Source organism: Merops nubicus, unplaced genomic scaffold (genome assembly GCF_000691845.1).
Source record: "Merops nubicus isolate BGI_N331 unplaced genomic scaffold, ASM69184v1 scaffold27157, whole genome shotgun sequence".
Lineage (NCBI taxonomy): Eukaryota > Metazoa > Chordata > Aves > Coraciiformes > Meropidae > Merops > Merops nubicus.
In genome coordinates, this window is record NW_008621386.1 from 29411 (window position 1) to 37295 (window position 7885).

General features: G+C 40.3%; 1 protein-coding gene across 3 annotated transcripts in view; it reads right to left on the reverse strand.

Moving 5' to 3' along the window:
• The window catches only part of NADK2 (NAD kinase 2, mitochondrial), a 15865-nt gene extending 13847 nt beyond the window's left edge, over positions 1–2018 (reverse strand). For all 3 annotated transcript variants that reach the window (XM_008944478.1, XM_008944477.1, XM_008944476.1), the window contains exons 1-2: positions 1936–2018; positions 1491–1579 (exon numbers count right to left, since the gene is read on the reverse strand). The gene's annotated coding sequence lies outside the window, so the exon portion shown is untranslated. The remainder of the gene's footprint in view (positions 1–1490; positions 1580–1935) is intronic.
• Between the last annotated feature and the right edge of the window lie 5867 nt (positions 2019–7885).

A 7885-nucleotide genomic window follows, 5' to 3' on the forward strand; every position in this document is an offset into this window, starting at 1 on the left:
TGTCTTGCACTTTGGGTCTCTGGTGTTTGATATGGGAGCAGAGGGAGGAGTTTGGCTGCTGGTCTGCCTGTTAATATCATTCTGTGTTGGGTAAGCAGTCAGCAGAAGAGTATCCCCAAACAGAACAGTCTCACATGTACTGCAGCGTTACCACTACATGCTTTTACATCAACAATCAATCAGGTAAGCTGCACAAAAATAAAATGGAACCCCAAAACTGACACCTTTCAAAGCAGACTAGTGATAACTGGATTCAAGATCAGAAATGTGATTGGAAAAAAAGTATGACTTATCTAACAGCTTTACATGCCCAGGCAACTGAATCTGTCAGAAGCAAATTTGAAAATAAGTTCATGAAAAATTCTCTATGTTTATCTGCTGTGAAGAGAAATTCTTTAAGAAAATCAATTTAGAAATTATGACTATTCAAAACCACAGGAGATAGGAAAAAAATTTTACAGTTTTACCAAACTTTATTGTGAATCACATGAAAACAATTACTTCAGTTCCATCTCAACTGTTCTCATAGAAGGCACAACTGAAAGATCTTATTTGGCCCCAAATAGGCATATTTGAAAAAGATGTCTTAGATAAAACTGCTGAAGCAGAAATCTTTTAAGTGTAAATGGTTTCTTCAGATACTAATATTATTTTCTGTATGTGAAACAGCTATAACCTGAATGTCTTTGCACCAAGATACAACTTCTGAAAATTTCTGTATCACTTAACAGCTGCTTGCCCTCACAACCATGGCAAATGTTGCCACTGCCAAACTGGCACTTTAATCTCCAACTTGGAGGAGTTCTTTGAAATCTACAGTTTATCAGGATGCTTTAGGAATGTACACATATCCATTTCTACCCATTCTGCATGGTAACCAGTAGCTAAGGGGGAAGTGGACCAGTGGGGAGGGCAGAAAGGCAGAGAAGTGGCCAAGTCTAAACGCCACAGATGACTGAACATCATGTCAGAGCGCAGCAACACAGTGCAGTATTTGCATCAAATCACAAAAGTAACACGAGTTGAACTTCTGAGATCCAATGTTAAAAAGAAACAATCAGGATAGTTGCACTGTTGGTTCATTAAAAAGCTCTAATCAGTGGCACAGGCTGCTCAGAAGTTGCATACCTTTACCTGTACCATCCAACTAGATACTCCAGTCACTGGAATTAAGTGTGAAAGCAAAACAAGTTTAAGCAAGGGGAGGAAAAGGTAGTATGTTAGTCTCCATGTCACGTACAAAGCCAAGGAGCAGGGTTGATAGCTACATATAATCACACAACAGCAAGCATTTCATCTTCTTTATTTGAAAACTATAATAAATTCCAGTTTATACTGTTTTACACAAGGCAATTAAATATTTCCAGACTGGTCATGCACTGTTTTCAAAATGTGTGTACCTCCTGATGGTTCACACACTGCAAAGTGTTTTTGAAAATTTAACTGTGAAAGCATGCTGAAACAAACACTTCCCTTCCAGGAAGTCGTACCTCCTGCTGACACAACAGCGTCTGCCCACCGAACGGTCTCTTCGTTGTACTCGCGACGCTTAACCAGGCGAACTTCTATCCTCTCGCTCCTACAAAGTGCAGAAAAAGTCTGAATGTGTCCTGTACTGCTCAATGTCGCACCCTTCAGAAAAACTGACAGGTAATTAATGGCAAATTACAGTGGTACTTGACTTAAAAGCATTTCACACTCACACAAATCCTTTACATCTTTTTAATTTGTTTTCAGGATAGCGCTATAGTGTGTTAGTTAATGGAACTGAACTAGGTTACGTTATCATTGTTTCAGGAATGACTGTTCATTTGTATCACCCTGTTTTCGGTATTGCCACTTTATCACAGCATGTAGCACAAAGCTTCCTTTTGTTGTTTTACATGATCCATGGATACCTGCACTGTGTCTGAAATTCCCAGCATACATTCTTACCGTAAACTGTCCACAATATGTTCCACATTTTTTGTATGAATGCGATGCCGCTCCAGCAGACCAGCATAGTTAGATCCCTTCAAGGCAAGCTGTAAGACATAAATTAATTTTGTAGAAGTTAATCACTACAGTAAGTGCTCTTGAGTAACACAAACAGAAGCTATAAGAAAAAGCAGGTTTTACCTCTGTAGGGACACACATTTTTATAAGCATTCCATTAGTTACATCTCTATATACATACCAGTAAGCTTACATTGACCAGTTCATTAAAGGAGTTCCACAGCCACAACCAGGCAAGAATCACAGACCTTTTAAGGGCTCTACACAAACAGGCAAACAAGGATGCCACACTGACATCTGCGTCACTTCAGACACTTTGCTTTTCCTGAATCTGTTAAGTAATTTAAACTGTAGGTAAATCTACATAAAATAGTTATAGAACTGTATTCCTGTCATGTGCTGAAAGCACCCACACAAACAGTTAGCTAATTACCTTAAAAATTATAAACTTTGTGCTATAGAGAAAGAGGACAATAGAAAAACAAAAGGTAAATTAAGAAAACAGAACTCTTTGAAATACCTAGACCATTAACCTTCAAACTGTACTTGAGCTAAAATGGAAGACTACCAACTGCTGACCAAAGGTGACATTTCCTCTGTGTCAAAAAAAGCTTAGAGACAAGCTTGCTACTGCTTTTGATACTGTCCTGCAATTACAGACCAGGTTTTTCAAACAAATTCACAAGTAACAAGACAAACGGTACCTAGCCAGAGAATTTAAATGCTTAACCTTGACGCACCCTTTAGACTATGAAAACATTTTGCAGTTCATACAGATAGATTCTTACGAGCAGGCACATGTGACTGTTGGCTGAAGATTTTTTTTGCAATAGGTTTCTGTGCAAGTAATTCAGTCACCATCTGTATGCATTCATTCATTCACCTCACCGAGTGTGCTCATCTGAGGCTGGTACTGCCAAGTTGGTGTTTTCATAGAGATTATGTAGAGCAAAGAGGGTGAAAAGGATGTTAAGCATAAGTTTATAAACACATTCATCACAAAAGTGACTTTACAGACCTTAGTAGACTAGACTAAATGAGGTTCCTTCTAGTTCTGAGGTTCCTTCTAAACTGAATTATTCTAGTTACACGGTCATTGCTTCCTTTTCCCTGACCTGTTAAAACCAATTTACCAGGAAAGAGAACTTCTAGAGTTTGCATAGAGAAATTCAGCTGTGGCAGAAACTTTGAACAGGCATTTCCAGCAGTTCATTCAAATGCCTTTACTGAAAGTTGCACACCCTGCCAAAACAAAGCGGTGCCAGACAGCCACATCTAATTCCATTTCCATAGTGACTCCCACATCACAGAACTCCAGAGCAAAGGGCAGAGGACAGGCAGCATAAGGCAGCTACAGCTAACTGCAATCCAGTACCCAACAGATGCCATTTTCCTTCATCTGACACTCATTGATGTCAAGAAATTCAGCCATTAGCTACACACAGAGTGAATGCTGAAGAAATTACAGGAAAGACAGGAACTGGCCACTCTGGAACTGCAATGATGGCCTGCTTAGTGTGTTTATAGTCAATGATTAACTTGCAGGAACAAAATCTTCAGGTAGTCTTACAGCTGGGATCAGGAAAGCACCTCCAACAGAGAGGCTCCTAGACTTCGGCTGGATGCCACCAACAGCACTGCAGGCAGACAGCAGGAGTAGGTGCCTGATGTGCTTTGTCACACACAGATAAGCATGTGGGTGATCAAAGCTTTCAGGTCACCTTTACAAAGCTTGTTAGTACAGGTTTACTGGTGTATGGGGTGTTATGCCCCATTATTTGCCTCACACACTTAAACCCTTTGTTTCTGCTCCCCAGCTACAATGCTTGTGCATTCCTGTACACCTCTTGCTCCTCCAGATCTCAAGGTGTTGCACTGGGAACTTGAACGGCCCTACTGTGCTGCTGTGGGGAGGAAAAGAGGCCACTGCCAGTTCCAGCACTGCCCATGCTGTGTCTGTTCTCAGCCTGTTATGATTCATTCAGAGAAGAAAAGATGAAGTGGACAGAAGAAAAGAAGAAGGTATTTGCCTTCCACAGACAACACTTGCCGCCGAGCACCACAGGTTCATTTTTCGAGAAGAGGGATTTTCAGCTGCACATTTGAAGCACAAATTTACCTGGCTTTACCACCAGAAAGAACAAGAAATCCATGGCAAACCTAAAAAGAATCAACTATTACTAAAAATGCAGCTCTTGTTCATGCTTCCTCTAGAAATGTCTGCTGTGAATGACACATGAGCACCTGACAGGCAGACTGCTGCTCCAGCTTACATTTTTCAGGTGCTATTTCAACCAGCTGTTACTTCCACACACAACAGAAACTGTGAACTCAGTCTTGCAATTTCATGTACCTCATTTATTTGGCTAATTTGTCAGCATACTATTTTTCAGCTTGGTCAAAGATAGCTTTTATCTCAGAACAATGACAGTGTAATGAATCTCTGTATGATCATTTGCAGGCTTTTGAGCCACCATCATCAGTGGTGAGCACAGAGCTCACCATTTCACTGGCATTACTAGCAAGGAGGGGTACAAGGAGTGTCACTGCTGTGGAACAGAGTCTGCTCTGGTCTGTAACTTGCATTTGCCTTAGGTGTGTTACATTATTTTGTCAACAGCTTCAGAAAGCAGAAGAGGCTGCTTAGCAAATAAGCTGCCAGTATCCTGATGAATGGTTGAACAATTTCTGTGGATATTTTTACTCTTGCTAAGAGCAGCACTGTACAAGAGCCATCTAACGCACAGAGGTCTCCTCTTTGAATTTAGCTCTAGAAAAAGAAAGCAGGTATCACTAAGCAGCAAGATAAACAAAAAGTTAAGGCCTCAAGTTTAAAATGGCTAAGCTTCATCTACAGAATTAAGGAATACACCGAAGCTGCAAAAGGCTCCAGAGATTAAAGCAGTCTGCTCATCTCTAGCCTCATCCCTCTAGCTCAGAGACAACTCACAAGTTCAATCATCTAAGAGCGCACAGAGGGACAGTCTGCCTGAGCCTAGCCATGTATAGTCAAGTATAACAAACAGGAAAGCTAATCATCAGCTGCTTTTCATCTACCTACTCCAAAGAACCAGAGAAGTGCCTATGGTCCTTGTGGTCAGAGGCAACAAAATCACAGTGGTTGAGAAGAGAAGGCACCTTCGAAGGGCATCTAGTTCAATCCCCCCCTGCTCAAGCAGAGCCACCTGGAGCCTCTTGGCCAATACAATGTCCAGAAGGCTTTAGGTCTTCACAGATGGAGATTCCATCACCTCTCTGAGCAATCTGTCCCTATGCTCAGTCACTCTCACAGTGAAAAAGTATCTCTCAATGTTCAGACAGACCTTCCAGTATTTCAGTTTGTGCCCATTGCCTCTGGTCTTGCCTCATATCCAGAACCTGAATGCTATACTAAAACTGTGACAAATGCTGCTTCATAAAAGAGCTCTGCATCGAAGATAAAAAATGAGACAAACTGAGACCACCACCTCTTTTTTATTTTAAAAGAACTGAAGGCAAAGATCAGACAGTCCAGTTGCTGTGAGCATGACCACCTCCCCAAAGATCTTTGGAGGAACTTGTGACATACAGAAAACCCCAGACTGCAGGACAGCCTAGCTTCTGAGCCCACTGATCAGACAGGCCCACAAACCCATGCCAGGCTTGGGTCTAACCAACCAAGCCCTCAAAAAAGTCCATCAGTTTTAGCTTCTGCATGAAGACAACTTGCAAACCCTTCTTCCTTTCAATGAAGCTCTGGTTTACAATTGTCATGGTCATCCTTTCAAAAGGAAAGGGTCTGACAGGCCGCTCTTCACTTTCAACATCTCAGAGCAAGTCTGATAGTCTTACAGAACAGCTATCACCATACCAAGTATTAACATTCTTGGCTAAAATGTGAAAAAATTATTATTATGATGGACCTATGTTGAGTCAGTTTGGTATTTAAAATTGTACAGAGTAGCAACTTGATCTGAGTATCAAGTCTACCTGAAGAAAAAAGGAGTTATAAGAGAATACCCAATAACATTTATGTAACTAACTTTGTATAACATAGTTTCTTCAGGTTTCCTTTTTTAAAATCCTTATTAAGACTTAAATGAGGTAAAGCAATGGAGCTTTGATGTTTAACAGGAAAACATTTTCATTGAAGGTAATGCTTCTGTTGATTTTATTATTAATCTTTTTATGAAAAAGCACTTTCTTCCATGAATAAGCAGCTATGTTGGCCCATGGAAATGAAGAAAACCTCATTAAAAAATTGGAAAAAAAACCAAAAACTAAGTGTCATGAGGTAACAGTATATACTCCTGCAAAATTTATCCATACTAACACAGAAAACCTAGAAAGTTAAAAAACCTGTGAGTACAGTAGGAGTATCCTACAAAACATCTAAACTACATGATATTCTTTGAGAAACTGCTAGACTTCAGACTGACTTTGTAGACATGGGCTAGTAAATAAAGATACCATCTCACAGAGCAGAGGATCTTCAAACTGGAGTACATTAGGCATTTCTTGAAGTTGTAAGAGCCTGTGTGAGGGGTCACACAGAGGTCTGGAGCCCTGCACTGCAGGTTAAGTAATTTCATCCAGCAGTTACCTGTAAAGATTAATAAGAGCAAAGGAAACTGAAAAGTACTGATGAATGTATTTATCGGCTTTGAGACTATAAACACACAGGAAACAGAGTGCTTGCCAAGTCCTACTTGCTGAGGCTCCTAGAACAGAGGAAAATGTGGGTAAAACGTACATGAAATGCCACCTCAGAGCAGAAGGGTAGTCAGCTATGGGTGGCATTACTGGAAGTACCCAAAAGCAGAAGTATTCATGGAGAATGGGAACAAACAACAAGTACAACTGTAGACCTATTAATCTGACCTTGATAGCATGCAAGATTGTAAAATGAAATGCATGAATATATGCATGAGAGCTATTCTAGCTAGAAGTGCATTAGCATATGAAAACAGGGACAAACTAGCCAAAAATACATTCAGGTGTAACTTCAGTAGTGTTCTTAAACCTCACAGCAGAGATTCAATGCAAAGCAGGCTTCCAGAAGAGCTTGCATTGGAAAATATACCCAGGTGAGCAGAACATATTCTATGAAGAAAGTTATTTTTCCATAGGACCCTCACCAAGAAAAGGTCTCAGCTAACTGACTGAAAAAAAAAAAAAAGCCCTTCTCCTGTTTTCTGGACTGGGCCTGTCTTAATGAAAGGATAATTTTTTACAGGGCTCCTTTAACAGTCGTTTTGGCAAGAGACATTTACTGCCTTTCTTCTGGAGTCTCAGCTCCTACCTCTCGAAAGTCTCACCCCACTGAGTCTGAACTGTGGGTTTGCCGTTCTTGAGTAATTCTGGCCCTCCAGAAACAACACTGCCCAGTAAGGACATGGCTTGTAGCTGTCTACATATGTGGATTGTGATCTTTGATTTAGACAATGGGGAAATTAAAAGCTACAGTCAAGTCTTACTGACATTGCTAACCTAGGCATTAGGATAAAAGAGTACGTTCTCTCAAAACAGTGATGTGGACATTGTCCAGAGTTAAACTGTGGCTAGAACATCTCCTACACTTCATCCTAGCACACTAAGATTAACATGAACTTTTCAGATGCATTTTGGCTACAGAAGAACATATATATGTATTTTAAAAATATATATTCATATTCTCATTACTAGGCTTATCCTGAATTTACAGCATTAACCTTCACATTGCCTTAAATTGTCACTGCAGCAGGGTGGAGTTAATGCTTTGGTGCACTAATCATTTGTTTTATGACTGTTGCTCATTCAGGAGTTAAACTAAGTGTCTGACTGGAAGGAAAAAAAAAAAAAGCACATATCTAGAAATTATTACTCTCTCAAATTTCCACAATGAATTTTCCATCGCATGCACCTCAGCAGG